This window comes from Glycine max, chromosome 3, assembly GCF_000004515.6.
Source record: "Glycine max cultivar Williams 82 chromosome 3, Glycine_max_v4.0, whole genome shotgun sequence".
In the NCBI taxonomy this organism is placed as follows: domain Eukaryota; kingdom Viridiplantae; phylum Streptophyta; class Magnoliopsida; order Fabales; family Fabaceae; genus Glycine; species Glycine max.
Genome location: NC_016090.4, coordinates 5,684,119 through 5,703,624, shown reverse-complemented (window position 1 = coordinate 5,703,624; position 19,506 = coordinate 5,684,119). Strand labels below are relative to the sequence as shown.

General features: G+C 33.7%; 2 long non-coding RNA genes across 8 annotated transcripts; both read right to left on the bottom strand.

The window, feature by feature from the left end:
• Window positions 1–3,515: 3,515 nt before the first annotated feature.
• On the bottom strand, window positions 3,516–7,740 carry LOC121174652 (uncharacterized). 7 transcript variants are annotated; one of them, XR_005890898.1, is made up of 6 exons: window positions 7,537–7,740; window positions 6,853–6,985; window positions 5,589–5,914; window positions 5,342–5,459; window positions 4,630–4,831; window positions 3,516–4,075 (listed from the first exon to the last, which is right to left on the bottom strand). It is a non-coding gene; the product is annotated as an uncharacterized lncRNA (long non-coding RNA). The 7 variants fall into 7 exon arrangements; XR_005890899.1 differs by having other exon boundaries at window positions 3,516–3,804; XR_005890901.1 differs by having other exon boundaries at window positions 5,589–5,866.
• Window positions 7,741–16,138: 8,398 nt separating this feature from the next.
• On the bottom strand, window positions 16,139–19,410 carry LOC121174657 (uncharacterized). Its single transcript, XR_005890910.1, has 4 exons — window positions 19,346–19,410; window positions 18,290–18,338; window positions 18,023–18,211; window positions 16,139–16,357 (listed from the first exon to the last, which is right to left on the bottom strand). It is a non-coding gene; the product is annotated as an uncharacterized lncRNA (long non-coding RNA).
• Window positions 19,411–19,506: the final 96 nt, after the last annotated feature.

The window sequence follows — 19,506 nt, the reverse complement described above, 5'->3', positions numbered from 1 at the left end:
CTCTAAAGAGCTGGTTAATAAGACCTATACTTATTAGTAAGCATGTGGTGAACCAATTATTGTGTTAAGCATGTTGGAAGGTTCTTTTTCACATCACTACCTCCTAATGAAACTCTAATTTAATTTTCTTACCTTCCTTTTTCTTTTCAATAATATATTTCAGTACTGAAGGGACATGCTTAAAGAGAAGAGAGTAAATATCAAGATAATAATGTCTCCAAATTGTGTACCATATACATTGGAATGGACTATTTGTTGTTTTGCAATTGTAGTACACAATGTCCTCTCATCATAGGGTGTGGATTGATTGTAGTAGTTTGCTGTGACAAATGACAATTGTACACCACACCTTTAATTCAAACCACTATTGGAAGCATTGACATGGTTAAAGGAACTCGTTATATGAAAAATTGCCATTCATTGTATCTGCTAACAAGTACAGCAGAATTCTTCAGTAGCAATGAAAGGTATCGCATATTTTCGCCATAATAGAAGACTTAATGGCAACGCATTGTTCTGAACGATTTTTGGTTGAATTTTTTGCCTACCACTGATAATTTAAATTTTCTAGCTCCTGGGCCTTTACAATGGATCATGTACTGTTTTGTACTGTTGTAAATGGATATGAATCCTTGACAAATTAAGTACATCTGTACATGTTTGGATGAGTGTGATAAAAAATGATTTTGTAGTCAAGTGAATTTTTCTTGTTGCTAAATTACGTATATTATCCTTCTTATGTTTTAGTTTTGATTTAGTTTGATTGTTTGTTTTAGAAATTTTATTTTAGTCTCTAATTTTTTTAAATAGCTTCAAATTAGTCATTGCTACCAATTGCTAAACCAACAGAAACATGTACACAAGTTTTTCACAAGTTAATAGTTGATTAGTGGTAATTACTTCTTGCACCACTTTTTTCTTCCTACATCTCCCAAAAAACAAGAATACCCCTCACCAAGACATCTTGTGTCCTTGCCTCTCCCAAAAAATCCTAGCCATGAAGCCTCCATAACCATTGTGCCCCAACACAATCACACCCCGAACACCATTGTGCCCTCATGGGATTTGTAGCTGGCAGTGTTTCTTGGTCTATACCTTGGATCTCAATGAACAAAGGAATGAGGGGAGAAGGAGAAGAAGGTGTCGGTGGAATTTGTAGTGAGAAATGAGGGGATAAAGTAGGGCATATGCGAATGGGGTGTGAGATTTGCCATTTGTGTGAAAAAGAGAAATTTGGCCTTTTACACTTTCTGAATACCTATTCTAAAAATATGAATTTTCATATTCTAGACATTTTGGAATACCTTTTTGGATTACTTATTCCTGTTGCGAAATACCTGTTATGGAATAAGATTTTCATATTACAAAATAAGAATAAGTAATCCAAAAACGTATTCTAAAATACAAATTCTGAAATATGAAAAATATTATTCTGGAATAGGTATTCTAAAAATGTATACAAAATTAGTGTCTTACGAATTCATGTATCTAGAATGAGGTTGTGCTTTACACCTCTTCGTTGGTCTTCGATTCCATTTTCACATGGTTCCTTGCACCAAAGTCATCAATGGTGGTGTTGGGTGGTGCTGTTTGCGTGTTGGTGGTTGGGTGGAGGTGGGGCTACAGTGGTAGTGGTGGTGTTGGAGGGGTAGTTTTGCCTTCTTGGATTTTTGGGAGGTGCAAGAAATAAAAAATGGAATGTAGGAAGTAATTTCCTTGACCAGTTGACCCATAGAAAGCCTAAGACCCAACGTGATACCTAACCAAAGGGTGAAATTGCTGGTACACCCACTAATTTTGCATTTTTCCCATTTTACCCTTTTATAAAAGGATACGAATCAATTGATCCGTATGAGGTCCACATATTAGCTTCCATTTAATGGCCCAAATAAGAATTTGAACATATGACTTTTAGGTTTCTAGCACAAGACTCTAACCAACTAAGATAATAAGCCAATTACATTATAAAATAAATAATGTTATTATACATAACACTAAAATTTTTAATGTATATTTATTGGTATATTATTAACATGTTGTTTGTCTATAATCTATATGAAACTAAGTTCAAATCCTAAAAATAAGATTTTGTATTCGATGAAAAAAATTTGATTAATTGGGAAGGAAAAGTAGACCACACCAATCAAATTCTTTAAAAGCATTTTTAATGGGTGTAATTTAGGATGAGTTTGTTTAAATTTTAAAATAAATACTTTTTATATAAGTATTTTTTAAGAAGTAGATATGATTTATTTCTTAAAATAAGTAGAAAACTATTTTTTGAAATGTAGAAGTAGTTGAGACAAACACACCCAAAAATACATGAAAAAAATATCTCTATGCAAATAATAAAAATTGCATTTGTTCGCAGTCAAAATTATCAGCTCAAAAGTCAAAATTGTCAGCTCAAAAGTAGTATATGAAATTCTCATTCGTACACGATATTTTATTAAAACTATATTTTTTTAACTTCACCCTCCAATGTTCCAATGGAATCGAGCCAAACTAAAAAAAGGCTGCAAAATAGCCACGCCCCTTTAATTGAAATTTATCTTTATTATTAAGCTACTCAATTAAAGCTGCTGGGAGCAGTGAAGATGGGTTTGGGTTTCTTTATCTTTTCTCATGCTTGTTACTGATGTATCATGGCGCTGCTTATATGAAGACAATCAGCTGGTGAACTGTAGAAGCTCCACGTGGTGAGGCAAAATACATATGGTGGTCCCTCAAAGATGTATCTTTTCATCATGTGTTAATTTGTGTAGGAGGCCTGCCTTTATTTTTTTTCTAGGCTAATATAATTGTATGATTTTTAATAAATATTCTAATTTTATGTTTAAGTATTAATACTTTTTTTTTCTCTGATAAAAATACAAAATATTTTATTTTTTTCTTGATATTATGCTTTAGTTCATGATAAATTATGTGTTTTTTTCATGATAATTATTTTTCATTTGTTATTAGTCTATTTGAAAAGTTTAATCACAAATAATTTTTATTATATTAGGGATTTAATGTAATTTTTTTATCAGGAAAGAAATATAAAATTTAGATATTTATTAAAATAAAAATATATTTTGACTTTTTTTTGGTGTTGTTGTTTATAATTATAAGGCATGTTTTCGGCCAAATAGTATCTTTTTGGTGTTGTAATCTTTTTCCAGAAGTTCTGGAAGTTATTAATAAATTTTCCATTTCCTGGGTTGTTATTGGATCACTTTTTACTTTTGAGATTCATTCTTAAACTTCAAATGCTCAGCAATAGTATAACCCCTCTGAATTATCGCAATCTATTAATACTATATTTTGGTATGTAAATTCCTCCTCTGGTTCTAGTGTCTAGTAATGTTTTATGCTGAATGTTAGTGTCAACACAGAACACTAGGAAATAATTGAAGATAAATAGAAAAGTAGGTGCTGCTTAGTTCTTCATTGAACTCTTTAGAACCCAAGCCAGAAAATAAAAAATTTTATGGTACCATAATATAGACTGCTAAAATTGATCAATGTTGGTCTTATGCAGATAGAAAAGAAGTCTTGCATGTAATCACACCAGAATTAGAAGGCTAAAATAATTGCCTTCTTCTGGGTTTGTGTCAAAAGCAAAATCTTCTGGCCGTACAATTGTTAACTTGTTAGTAGCACTAGCCCTTGGATTCGGGGAGTTTCTGGCTGAGTTAGTGATCAGCTTCAACCCTCCTTGAGGTACTGAGGTGATTGCAATCTATGATTCAAAGTTGGCTCTGGAGAACCCTCCAAGAGCATCCCATTCTTCCTTTTGATTCTACCATACTCTTGCCATATCTACAATTTCAGTATTTACATGTCTAGATTATGAGAAATGCAGGTGCTTCAAGGGATGTCTATTGTTCCCACTCACTTTGGATAAGGATTGGGTTAAAGCAGGCTAATCCTTCAAGAACAAGCATATGGACGAACAATCATCTACCTTGAAACCATACTTATATTTCCAAGCCCGAACAGCATGGTTTACTAACAATTTGGCTGCCATGGACCTTTTTGGTGCTGACGCAACTATGTTTATTACTTCACTGTTTGTTAGCACATCCCAAATCTGTAAGAAAAAAATTTAGACCTTTTGGTTGGGATAAATTTTGAGAAGTTAATTGGTTGTTGTTTATTGATTAAAAGCTCTCTTAGGAAATTGATAAAAATAAGCTATTATTTGTGCCAAATATGCTGGGACAGAACTTAGATACAGTTTTACAGGTGCTTTTAACATTGTTCTTCAATCAAAATTGGATTTCCACCTTAGTAGTCTATGTTGACTTTTAATTGAAACCTTTATTACACGATTACTTGGTAAACTCTAATTCTAATTGAAAGACAACAATGAAAGCACTTATAGAACTAACTGCATCTAATTTTTGTCCAATATGAACTAAATACGTATGTGTGGAAACTACATGCTGTTAATTCATTTAACCTTCTTGGTTATTTCTTTTCTTACACTATTTGATCAAATATTTGCAAACATATTTGGATTGAGAGGAATACGAGAATGAGCATAACTTAAACACTAAAAATGATTGTTCTGTTCCTGTAACTGATTACTCAAGAATCAAAATCCAAAATTCGAAGTTGACATCCTGATATGAAAATGCTTACCCCATCAGAAGCCAAAACCACACACTTATCCTCCTTGGTAAGTTTTCTTTAAGACACATCAGGGACTGAGGCGACACCATAGTCTTTTAGGCAAAAATTTCTAAAGGCTCTTGCCATAGCCAGTCCAGGCAGTCCCTTTTAGGCATCCATACTCTGTTTACAGTAGGATCTTCTTCTACAGCAAAAATTCTCATAGCTTCTCCTGAGTAACATTGAGGAAGAAAAGCTAGTTAGACACAGACCAAGGGACATTAGGAAGAATTTCATAAAACTTATTTGGACTTGTAGAAGTAGCTTTGGCCATTCAGTAGAATATTTTTAGCTTATTTCAATTAAGTTTCAAAAAGAAGGTTATCAAAATAAGTTTGGTTAGCTTATTTACTAAGTTATACAATCAAGCTTTTAGGGTCTGTTTGGATAAACTTATCTGGAAGCACTTTTAGGAGAAAAAAATAAGAAAAAGAAATGAAATGAGTTTCTCCATAAGCTAAATTGTAGAAACTCTCTTGTATAGTTTCTCTAAAAGATGAGAGAGCTTTTACAAACTAGTATGTGCATAAGTGGTTTTGGATAAACTTACCCAAACAAGTCCTGAAAGAAGCTCTCATCTAATAAGTTCTTAATGAATATGGCTTAATTAGACAATTTAACCAAATAAACTCAAAAGGGTTGTAAGATTTGGAAACTAAGAATAGGTAATACCAAAACATACTTGGAATATCTGGAGTCAAGTCAACAGTAAGTTGAACAGGAATAAGGCGATTGTCAGGTGCTCTTCTGCAAAGAACTGCACGAGAATCCCTCACATTGCCAATTATTACTTGGTCACCCTGAAATTTAAAGGGGGAAAAAGATGTGGTTATAACATTGTTGCAAAAGTATTCACAAAAAAAGAAAAAACATAATTGCAAAAGCAACATTGGCAAGAAGGTAATGTAATTGTGAAGGTCTAGTTATACCTGTTTGAGTACAGATACAGAAGTGCTACCGCCATGAAATCCATCAGTGTCAATGTTCTTAGCAAGCTTTTCATTATTGCAGTGAAGCACCTCATAAAGGTTCCCTCCCACGACGGAAAGGACATGTTTTGGTTATCCTCAACATGGACATCACCACGACTGCCACCATTTTGTGGCATTAGCATCATAGTGTTTCATGGCCTTTTCTTGTGACTGTTTGATTGATGCTGAGAGTTTTGAGGGTAGATTGTCACGTATTCACTGTGATAACTTTTGTCCTAGAGAAAACAAGGGAAGGAAAAATTGCATGCATGCAAGGAAGAAGTCTGCGTTTATGAGAAAAATTGGATGATTAAACCTTGAATTGAAATTTAAAAAAATGTTGGGGCTTTGTCTTTTATGTGTAGTAGTATTTCAGTTTTTAATTTGTTTGCAATTGTCACCACAGACTTAATTTGGATTGTAAGTTAAGTATTTAAACTGGCTCAGTTCTATTTTAGATTAAAATGATCGTTATCTAACTAATACTGTTTTTTATTTGTAGTTAATGTCGAATCGAAAAACTTAAGTCCACAGCTATATTTTAATTGTGTTGTGAGTAACGGATAAACACATTAGTTGCCTTTTTTTATAGTAAATTTTATAGTTTTATCTGAAATGAAATGAGTTTCTTGTATCGGAAAATATTTTTTTAAGAGTTATTCTTCAACTAAAGTATTTTTAGTTTTTTTTTCAACAAGATATTTTAAATTTTTTTATAAAACTTTTATCTCTGTTTAATTTTTCATTTTCATACTTATTTTTAAATTGAATTTTAATATTTTCAAAAGAATATAAATAAAGATAAATATTTTTGTATTATAATATAAATTTAAATTTAAAATTTCCTGTAGCACAATATTAATAAAATAATATCAATAGGATTTATTTAACTTGCTAGTCTCTGTCTTTTGTGACTGTTTTAGTCCTTCTTAATCTTTTGATGGTCTTAGTCCATAATTTTTTTTTTCGTTTATAGTCCCTCAATTTTTTTGTTTCATTTTTAGTCCCTAAAAAATTCTACATATATTGAGAACAAAAAATAAAACAATATTTTTTTTGGGACTAAAAAAAGACAAAAAAATCATGAAACTAAAAACGAAAATTCACAAAAGATGAAAGATAAAAAAGATAATAACCCAACTCGGATGAAAACTTGTAGTGCAGAGAATTTATAACAAGTAGTTAGAGCCATGATAACATTTTCAATTATGTGACAGCATACCTGCGTGACATGCTTAATAGGAGCTGTATCCAGAGGTAGGTTGGAATCATCCTTGTCAATTTGATCAAAGCCACCCCTTTGGGTGAAAGCAAACATTGCATGCAATGACATGAACAACTTTAGAAAATATGATCTAAAGGAAAATAAGAAACAATGAGTAAGAACAAAGCTCTGAGCCCAATTTAGAGGAAATAAGAAACAAGAATGAGAAAGAACAAAGACAATTGCCTAATAAATCAGCTTAGAGAATGATAAGCTTGATGAATTCTAGTTAAAGACTGAAATCAGGACTTTGCTTCTCAGATAGACCACAATCTCCTACCCAAGACCCTCTAGTTTCTATTCCTTGTTCATTGTAATTATTGTGTTTTAAATGATCCAAGTTTCACATAGGTTACAAAATTGATGCAAGGCATGGGAGGAACAATAAAATATAAGATTAAGAAGAAAACAACATTGTCTTATTTTTTCTATCTTCTTTGTTTTCCTTGTTGAACTTATGTTCTGGAAAATTTCCTAGAGATGTTAGACAGGAACTGCAATTTATATTGTTATTTCAAATCATCCATGGTGTGATTGTTAAGTTGGTTCACGAATCCTTGGTATTACTAGCAAGATCTAAACCCTTGTCAATTTTATATGAACCCTCATAGAATTTAGTGTCTTGAATTCAGTAATTATTACCTATCTAAACCAGTCAAGTCATGGCTTAAGGCCTGTATGCTCAGGGAGTTGCTGGTGCTATGCTCCAGATGGTGCCATGGAACAATCTTAAACACTTTGCCATCAGCTGACTGCGCCCTCGCTTCCTCCTCCTTTTGCCCTGGAAGATCAGCTTTACACGCATAAATATGAGCTTTCTGGTGTCACGTCAAAGTTGAATTCATATCCATTACAGGTGCAGTTTCTACAGGACAATCTATCATCTCTGAAAAACAAAGTACACCCAATTACACTTTGAACACTGACAGAGAATGTAACAAGATGAAACAACCACCATGATTGCCGATATATTGAGAAAGTTCAAATACAATGGCATTGATTAATAACATTTCTTCAGGGTAATAACGCTTGTTGAATGAAATGAATAAATTAACTGTGAGAATAAAAAGACATGAAAAGAAAGATATCCTTGACTGAAATAGTTTTGTTTGGTTAGACTTAGAAGACGATGAAGTAGGTCAAAGAAGGAGAATTACCCGGTGCTCATCCTTGGTCACTAAATCCATCTATTGTCAACTTTAATGTGACGGATGTGGGATATTTAGGAGGGGTGCTTCCTGCGGCATTGTTTTTCCAGCAAAGGACATCTCTCTATGGTTAATTTTATTAGAGAGACAGGAAGCCTTTCTCCCACCATATTCTCCAGCAAAGGACATCCTTATGGTTAATTCTTGCAGGGATGTGAGATGGAGAAGCCCCGTGCAGTCCAACATCTCCAGATTTGACAACTTATTAGATACAGAGACGTAAGGGAGGGAGGCAGCAAACCCTCCTTAGGGAAGGACTTGATGCCATCACATGGACCCGAACATGGAGATGGGTAAGCATGCCCATGGATGGCCATGCTAGGCCGCTCAGTAGTTTCTCACAATTGTGAATCGAAACTGTTCTCAGGTTAGGTGGCATACCCCCTTCTGGAAACGACTCAATTTCTGGGCAGTCTTTATGTGAAGATATTCTAACTTTGGGAGAAGACTACTCATTTTGTCAGGTAATGACTTCAACTTGTCGCAATTTAAAACTTCAATTCGAGTCAAATTGGGCGCAGGCAATCCTTCTCTCCAGAATGATACAAAGTTGGGGCATCGGCAATTCTCAAAGAACACAGACTCTTGAATGACTCTGCCCCTGAAACCAAAAGAGATTCCAGATGTTCACAGTCATGGATTTCGAGACTTTTGAGATTTGGAAAGGTAACCAATGGAAGAGACGTGAGAGAATCACAACTATTGTATAGTGACAGTGATTCCAGTAAATCGTGTTTGTGTTGGGTCGGGAATTCCAGATTTTTAAGATTGCTGATATGCAGATCCTTCAGAGATGCAGGTAGACGACCACACGGAAAAGATATGGCTGACGAACAATCACTCAATGTTAAATGTTGGAGGCAAGTTGGATCAATGCTGAAGATGGCCTCGATCATGGACTCCACCATTGGGCTTCCTTCTACTTTTATCCTTTCCAACAAAAGAGGAAACACATGCAACGATACATTATTGCTTTTACATATCTCTAAGCCCTTAAGGATGGGAGCCCTTGGCAGGGAAGAGACAAGAAGCTGGCATCTTGTAATATTGAGTGTTTCTAGAGCAGGAAGGTGATTTGGCAAATCTCCCCTTAGTTTGGGGCAATCCTCTATTGTAAGAGACTTGAGTAGAGGAAAGGCGTCTGACTCAGGGGTACTCCACAACTCCCAGCAACACATGTTATTAATGTATAGCGTTTCAAGGGAAGAAAAGGGAGTCACAGAAGGACAATCTTCATTTTTGTAAAACCCTGCATCAACAGTCTTCACTGACTTCAATATTGAAATATAGAGCTGCTTAAGAGATGGTAGTTGCCCAAGCGAAGGAAGCACACAACAGTTATTACAATCATGTAATCTTAGACTTGTCAAGTTGTGGTAGGAAAAATTTCCCACCCAATCTGGAAATATGGTTCCATTATAACCCCATATTGTTAGAGATTCCAGGTCTGGGTGAGGTTTTAATTTGCACAGTACATCTAATTCAGTTTGGAAGTCGGTGCCATTAGACCATTTCAACGATAAATGATTTATGTTCTTCTTATCCATCATCCTAGCCTCCAATGCTTCATTGCTTCTGGTTACATTCTCCAAATTCCTAATAGAAAGCGAACCATGAAGATTTGAAAGTGTCCCCAGTTCTTTGATTCCGTTCTCTTTATGGTTGCCCACAATAAAGAAATCCAATTGCTGCAAATGACTTAACATTCCCATTCCTCTAGGCATCTCTTCTATACGAGTACCATAAATATGAAGATGACACAAGTTTACAAGATTTTGCATGTCAGTAGGCAACCTGGTCAACATTTCGCAATGAGACAACACCAGAGTTTGTAGATTGTACAAATTACACAATGACTCCGGCAGTGTTCTTATTCTTGTAAAAGAGAGATTTAAATAACGCAAATGGATCAATTTACCTATTGAATCAGGCAAAACATCCAGACTTGCAAAGCCACAAAATGATAAAACTCTCAAGCACTTAAGCTTCGATGCTACAATACCTGGTGCCTTTTCCTTGTTGAATGAAGAATCTTTAAAATCAATTGCCAATAAAGTTCTCAAAAATTGTAGTCTGTCAAAAACTTCAATATCTGAGATTGGATCACTGAACTTTGTAACTGACAAATGACGAGTCTTTATACCAATCTTGGTTTCTTTTCCAAGTTCTTCTGATCTGAAATAGAATTCTCCACCAAGGTATAATGCTAGATCATGCACGAGGTCATGCATTACAAAATAATTGCCCCAAGTTTGATTACTTGAACGTTGAAAAAATGATCTAGAAACTAAATCATCAAAATACTCGTAACCAACTTCTAACGCCTTTCCTCTGTTTGGAAGCTTCAAAAGATCTTCAGCCATCCACAACAAGATCAAGTCATTCTTTTGAAATTCAAAATCTTTAGGGTATAATGAACAATAAACAAAGCATCGTTTTAAATGTGGAGGGAGATATTGATAACTAATTCTCAAGGCTGGAATAATTTTACACTGACTTTCAGGAAGTTCCCAAATGTCACTTTCAAGTATATTATTCCAATCCCTAATAGCATGCTTTCTTCTCAACATACCTCCAAGTGACCGTGCTGCTAAAGGCAATCCATTACACTTTTTAACAATCTCCCTTCCAATTTCTTCTAAAGCTCTTCTAGCATCCCCACTTGATTCTGAGGGGGGAAATGCATGGTTTGCAAACACTAGCCAACAATCTTCATCTGACAATTTACTTAGAGAATAAACTTGAACAATATGATAAGGGACTACATTCACTACATTTGCATTGCGGGTTGTCAAGAGAATTTTACTTCCCCTTTTTCCATGTAGAAATGGTTTTGTAAGATTACTCCAATTCTCATAATCCTCGATCCATACATCATCCAAGACAATTAAGAATTTTTTAACTTTCAGTTTGTCCATCAATTCAAGTTGAAGCAAGTTTAGATCATTCAATTTACATGACTCTTGCGTGATTTGCTCTATCATAGTTTTTGTGACCTTAACAATATCAAATTGATCAGAAACACAAACCCATGCATTTAAATCAAACATCTGCTTCAAATTCTCATTGTTGAACACAGATCGGGCTAAAGTGGTTTTTCCAACCCCACCCATGCCTACAATAGCGATCACAGACACTAGTACACCATCACTGCTATCATCTGACAACAACATCTTCATTATGCCCTCCTTGTCTGTATCCCTACCATACATACCATATCCATCTTCCAGAGATGTTGTTGGCTGAGTATTCCATGACTCGCTCATCTCCCCTGCCATCACTTGCAAAGGAAGACCCTTCATGCCTCCTAAAACTGTGTCTAATTTGTCAACTATTTTTTCCAACTTACTGGCCATTTTCCTATCAGTAAAGCGAGAAAGCACTTTACTTACCTTCTTTTGAGTTGCAGATTTGGTAGAAATTTCATCCAGCAAGTCATCGGCCTCATAGAGAGCATCTTTGACCTCAATGAGCCACTGGTTGACACTGGAGAGTTTGATTTGTTTCTTCTCAGCATCATCAAGCACAGCTCCAACCACTCTCAGAGTGCTCTTCAAGTTCTCAAGCAAATTGAGGTCAAGCTTCTTTCCACGGATGAAGTCAACAACCTCATCTGTAGACAGCTTGTCGAACACAACATCAAGGAAAGCCGAGAGGAATGCACCACCAACTGCCTCAGCCATGATGTCAAGAACAAAGGAAAGGAATTGGTTGCAATAAACTGGGTTGGTTTTCGACAAGCTTAACTGGTGTGATGAGATTTGATTCTAGTCAACTCTCTTCACTTTTAACTCGCTTTGCGTTAGTACCTACCATCAAAATTAACCGTTAAATATATTAATTAAAAATTCAATGGTTTAGATTGAAGTCTGGCTACTTTAAAAAGTGTAGTGGTAGTAGGTGTCTTGTCCTCTTTTGAAGACAATGTTCTTGGTTGGATGCTTTTTGATCGTGGAATCTGGGGGAAGTACCTACCATCAAAATTCATCGTAGATATATTGATTAAAAATTCAATGGTTTAGATTGAAGTCTGGTTAAATAAAAGTTGTATTATATCTGTTTTGTATTACTTCTTACTGTTCTTAGGTGTGCAAGTTGGCTTTAATTTATAAAAAGTAAAAAACCTTAATGCATTTTGTTTTTTTTTTCTTCTGTAAGTGTTTTTAAAGAAATTTATCTAAAAAGAACCAAATTGTTAATGATAAGCTTGATGCATTATAGTTTATAGATGATGACTGATATCAGGACTTCCCTTCTTAGACAAACCATAATCTGCTACGTATGACCCTCTATTTCCTATTCCTTTGTCATTGTTTTTATAGTGTTCTAAATCATACAGGTTTTACATAGCTTACAAAATTGAGGTAAAGAATAGGAGGAGAAAAATAAAATATTAAGATTAAGAAGAAAACAAACATTATCTTATTTGTCCTTTCTTTTTTTTTATTCCTTGTTAAAGTTATATTTTGACAATTTTCATAGAGATACTAGACTGGAACTGTAATTTTTTTTTTTTGTTTTTTCAAATCATATAAGGTGTGATTGCTAATTTGGTTCACGAATATTTGGCATTACCCTCATAGAATAAGAAGCTTTAATGTTTTGGTGAAAGTTTATAGATATTACCTATCCGATGAGGCCAAGTCATATTGTTAAATTTCTTTAAATTACTTTTGTAACTACATATTTTATTTTTATTCATTTCAGTTATGGATTAAAGTTATTCCTAAACTTTAGGAGCAAGTCACTTTTAATTTTCAATTTTCCTGAAATTAATAAGTGGTTAATATTTGTTTTCCTATATATTGTATTGCTCCTCAGAATAATTTGATTAAGCAAAAATTATTATATTTCCTCCACCTTGTATTGTTTCTCTTTTTCCTTGCTTATTATATTTTTTTGCTACAAAACTAACAATTGATATCAGAGATGAAGGTTCGACTTGGTGACCGACTCAAATAAGTAAGATGGCACGGCGCAGCATGCAGTGGCGGTGTAAGTACCATAGGTGGCCAGAATGGCTATACTCGTGACCGGCTCAGAGGAGTAAGATGGCGGCGCAGGGTACCCCGCAGATGTAGCGGTAGTGCAAGTACTGCAGGTGGTCAGAATGGCTATACTCGTGAGCTCCAGAGGAAGGCTACCATGTGGAAGAGACTCACACTTGAAGGGGAGATGTGTTGGAGTACAAGTGTGAGGTGAAGTCTCACATTGGGTAAAAGTGGAAAAGTTGAGCACCATATAATTGAGGAGAATACCCATAAACCTGAATCTTAAGGTTTTGGGTTAGAGTGTGGTGACAGACTTCCTTATGTGGTGACTCATGGTCCATAGGTGTTTCCCTCGAATCTCCCCAACAATTGATATCAAGAGCCTCTTCTTAAGGAACCTATGCATTTTAATTTCTGATGGATTCTGACATAAGTTTTTTCCAAGCCATCATTCTTGTCTTTACCAGGGAAAGTTATGATCTCAGATGATCCTACTATAAACCAGATCAGAATTCACAAGGAGAAAGAAATATGTCAAGAAGAACTAGCCAGCAAGCAGCGAAAATAGTGCAAACAACCAAAACAAAGGTAAGGGTAAAAAGAAAAATTACTCACCTTGTCAGCATTGCGGAAAAATGGGTCACCCACCATTCAAGTGTTGGAGAAGACCAGATGCAAAGTGCACTAGGTGCAATCAACTTGGACATGAAGCTGTAATTTGTAACAACAAATTTCAACAAGCTGAAGCCAATGCCCAAGTTGTGGAGCAAGATGAAGAAGATTATATTTTTGTTGCAACGTGTTATTCGATGAGGAGTAGTTTTGAATGTTGGTTGATTGATAGCGGTAGTATGAACCACATGACAAATGATAAGACTTTATTCAAGGATTTGAAGCCAACTAATGTCTCAAAGGTCATAATTAGGAATGGTGATTATATTTCTACAAAAGGAACCATTGCAATTTCAACATGTTCAGGTACCAAAATAATATCAGATGTTCTTTATGTACCTGACATTGATCAAAATTTGCTAAGTGTAGGTCAATTGAGTGAAAATGGATTTAAATTGTCCTTTGAACATCAACACTGCCTTATTTATGACAGTGCTGGCCGGGAAGTTCTAAGGGTTAAAATGAGAGGTAAAAGCTTCTCATTTGATCCAACAGAGGAGGTGCATGCAACCTATTACACTAAAGTCAATCCCATAGAACTCTGGCACAAAAGACTGGGTCATTGCCATCTTGAAAGAATGCTAGATATGAAAAAAAGGGACTTGGCAAAAGGCTTACCATAATGTTTTGATAATTTACCAAATCGTAATGCTTGTCAATTTGGTAAACAAATCAGAAAGTTATTCTCAAAATCATCTTGGAGAGCCTCTCAAAAGTTGCAACTAATTCATACTGATGTTGCATGACCTCAAAGAACACCATCACTGAAAAGGTAGTCTCTACTTTGTTCTTTTCATAAATGACTTTACAAGAATGTGCTGGGTTTTTTTCTTAAAATTCAAGCATGAAGTGGCTGGAGTATTTATGAAGTTCAAGAACATGGTAGAAAACCAAAGTGGCTGCAAGATTCAATTTCTAAGATCAGACAATGGGAATGAGTATACTTCATCAAAGTTTAATCAATTCTATGAAGAAGCTGGCATTGAACATAAACTCACAGCTCCATACACTCCAGAGCAAAATAGAGTTAGTGAAAGGAGAAATAGAACTGTGATGAAGATGGCTAGGTCCATGTTGCATGAGATGGAGCTACCTGAAACATTTTGGGCAGAGGCGGCTAATATGGCTATTTTCATGCAAAATCAGCTTCCAACCAAGGCTTTGAATGATAAAACTCCATTTGAGGCTTGGTATGGGTTTAAGCCTTCACTAACCTTTCTTAAAGTGTTTGGTTGTGTTTTTTTTGCTTATGTTCCACAAGTTAAGCGTGACAAACTTGACAAGAAATCAATTTCGGGCATCTCTGTGGGCTACAATTCAATTTCAAAAGCCTACAAAGTCTATCATCCTCAAACTAAAAAGATGACAGTCACAAGAGACATGCACTTCAATGAAGGTAAGAAATGGGATTGGAACAACTCACAAACAGGTGGGTTTTTCCTCAACAGTGGAGACAATCATCCTGGAGAACAAACAACAGAGCTTATGCATAATGAATTAGGAGATGACCTTCCAATCAGAGGAAAAAGGTCACTGTTCGACATCTATCAAAGATGTAATATAGCAATTTATGAACCTTTTAGTTGTGAGGAAGCACTAAAAGATCCAAAATGGAAAATTGGAATGGAGGAGGAGATGTCTATGATACACAAAAACAAAACTGAAATTTTTGTTGACAACCAACACTACTACAAATTGTGTTTTCTAAGTCGGTTCTAGAAGACCTTCTAAGACGGTTTTGAACCGTCTTAGAACGCAACGTCGTAAATTGGTACTACACTTTTTACATCGGTTTATGAACCGTCGTAGATTATTATGTTTTCTAAGACGGTTATTTAATAACCGTCTTAGAATGTTCATCTTACAAAGGCGGTCCTCAAAGCTAACCGTCTTAGTGACTATTACTTTCTAAGACGGTTTTCATGTCACCCGTCTTAAAATGGAGTCCACAACATGAAAAATCTAAGACGGTTATTAAATAACCGTCTTAGTATGTTTGAGATTCTAAGTCAGCTCTTCTTAATAACCGTCTTAAAATAACCTTTTTGAACTTAATTTTTTACGACGGTTTTTCTTATGACCGTCATAGTTTCTCGATCATTCTAAGACAGTTATTAAATAACCGTCTTAGATAGTTTTTCTTTTGTTTTTTTTTGGATTTTTGATTTTGGTTTTTTTTTATTATTAAATAATCGCCCTGGGAATATTGTCACGTGTTAAATTTACCATCTTATTCGCAACAATTTATAAACCATTAGACATAAGTTACTTTTTGAAATAAAAATTAAGGCTTTTCCCACCAATTTTCAGTTTATAAACCACCAATCATCCAACAGAAACAATATTGTCAACCTATATATTATAACAGACACTCGATCAAAATCTTTATTGCATAAATAATCGAATAAGTAAATTGTCTGACATATCGAGCAACTATTGGGAGAAGGGAACAACTACTATTAACTCCAATGACAGCCAAAATTGCAAAAACTAGAGCACATAACATTATATTTAAGAAGGAATGTTTGGACTAATTGGTGTACCATAACCATCGGAACCACGACCAAAATCAGGCCCTCCACCAGGACCACCCTGCAAACAGAGTTAAAACATATACATATAAGGAAAACTTGACATGTCAAAGTAGGCCATCACAAGAACTTCTACAAATTCTTTATCAAAATTAGGACAATGCTACTTCATAGATAAAAAAGAATATGGGTTTTCCTAACTAGAGATTAGAGAAATATCAAAATAATAAAAAGTGATAAAAATAACAACACATTTTCTCTCAACTTGAAGTCATCATGCCCAACTCTAGCCAAAATTTTCAATATGATTTGATTTTTGCACTGGTAGAAGCAAATAATATACCTAGTTTAAGTATGAGGATCGAAAATGATAAGAGGGCCAAAATGTTGTCCAGAGAGCAAAGGAAGAAGCTTCTACATAAAGACTATAGTCTAAAAGTCTGAAGTCTTTTTCTGAATAACAATTTGATTACCAAATACGGGCAATTCAACAATAAAACTTATTGTTTGTCAATGTGATATTAGTTGGCAGATTACATTAACATCCCTAAGATTACTTCAAATTATACACAATATCCCTCCTTATTTCATTACAAGGATAACAAGGACACTAACCAATTTGCCACAAATTTAATTAAAAAGTCATAGTAGTGATTAAGAGTTTCCTGTTACTGCAGTGAATTTAGAGACAAGTTTTGGTTCATTGCCCTTTGGGTTGGTGAAACGACCACATCATCAAATGATAGTGGGTGAGGGGTTGCTCTGTAAATGCGTGACAAAATATCCTGAACGAGAGGCCCAAGTTTTTCTTACAACTTTTTATTTTAATTTTTTCAAATATCTAAAACAATGATGTAAACTTTTTCAATTATCGGCAATAAAAGAAAGAGAGGGCCATAAAATTAAATGAAAGGAGGCATGAATGCTATGTATAGTATAGTAATCATTCGGTGATGTGGACCAAAAAACACACGTCTTAGAAGAATGGGCTAGTATTTCTTTTAGTTTGTAATCAATCATTCTATCGGGTATTTAGCCCATCTTCAATTTTAAAAAATCATCTCTTCATCATTGTTATAAACTATTGAGTTATATATAAAATGTAAGAATTTGAACGGGGCAATAAAAAATGTAATTCATTTTTATATAGGACTTTTTTTTGATAAAAAGTAGCTTGACGGGTAATAAATATGAAGGATTTGACATGTGACACTAATTTTGACAGATTTATGATATAAAATATGGGAAATAATTAAAAATGATAATGATGTCTAACAAACAACTATTATATATATGTCAAATTGAAATTATCAAGAACATAAATGTAAATATAAAGAATAAATAATTAAATTCTTTATTCTTCTAAGTCTTTATACAAGGTGTTAGGAAGAAAAATTACGCATATGATTCATCGAAAATCTTATAGATAAAATATAGTACATAAGTTAATATAATACGTTTATTAGAAAATATCTGACAATTTATACAACTAAAATTAAGAGTGTAATTTTACTTGTCCAAATTTTATGAAAGGAATTTTCTCTCAGAAAACATAGAACAAATATTTATAAATACAAAAATAAACATTCAACTTCAAACATTGAATTGTTTATAAATATAAAAATAGTCATTTCCACTGCCTTTTTTATTTCCTATTACAATAGAAAAACAAGGAAAATTAAATAATACTGTATTCATTAAATAAAAATGAGTCTTTAAAATTTACCTGAAAAATGAGGTCTGCGTGGATCTCCACGGTATCCATCACGGTCACTGTTGAATCTCCTCTCTCCGTCAAAGCGAGATGGGCCTACTCTCTGGATTTGAATCTCCTCTCACGGTCACTGCAGATTCGGCACATCAATCTCTGGGTGCTTTGCCACATTGAAGTCCTTCTTCGCAAAGCAAACTCCCTCTGAATCAAACAAACACACCTTACAATTTTAACAAAACCGTAAAGCACAACAAGAGACAACAACGTTAACTAACGAACCTTGGAAGATGTATTTGTAGATCTCTTTACGATTCTTCTCGGGAATGATCTGCACAAAACAAATCAAATTAGGGCAAGCATAAGTTGATTCCACCATGGTTGCTACGGTGGGTGAAGCGGCAACGGAAACAAGCTTAGCTGCGGCTACCACACTATGCGTAATATAAAACCCTAATACTACTTTCTTCCCATTTTATAATGAACCTCCCAACAAGTTACGGCTTATGTTTTGGGCCTATACATGGCCCGAGTTTGACAAAATCATATATGGGGGTGATTAATTTTAAATGCAAGTTATATTTTTTAAAAAGAAATAAAATACTAATTAAGAGGTGTGTGGATAATAATTAATTTAATTAAGAAACAAAATAATTTAATTAAGAAATTAAAAAGAAATAATAATATTTTTTTATAACTAAATTATCTTAATTAAAACATATATATGTGTGGATAATAATTAATTTCATTATTTCAAATCAGAATATATAATTATTCAAATTATCTCAATTATTATATTTATATAATTCTATGAATTAAAAATATAAAAAAGTTTCTCTAAAATTTTCTTGCTCAAGTGCATAAAATGTCCCTATAATTTTATTATAATAAGAAATTTAAAATAATCTGAATTACCTTAATTAAAACATATACCAATAATGACTTTAATTATTTCAAATTAGAAAATATACTTATTTTAATTACCTTAATTACTATATTTATATAAAAAGTTTAAAACCATCTTAATAACGTTAACTAAAACATATACCTAAGTTACTAATTACAATTGATTAAATTATTTCAAATTATAAGATGATTCTGATTACCTTAATTACTATATTAATATAATTCTATGAATTAACAAATAAAGAATAAAATCTCTAAAAATGAACAATTTAATTGCATAAGTTTTCCCTCTCAAACTTATTTGCTTTTATTATTATTATAAAGATAAAGATACAAAATATTCCTAATCATACCTTAAGATTACAATCGGTGCATAAAAAACTCATTATAAAATTATGATTAGCAAGTGTACATATAAATTGTTTGACTAACCAGATCAAGAAAGAAGATCCGAATCAGATCCATGCATGAGAATATTAATAAGAACATTATTCCTGCCACAACCTGGGAATATTAAGAACAGCAACACTGCTACTAGCTATATATATATATATATATATATATATATATATATATATATATATATATATATA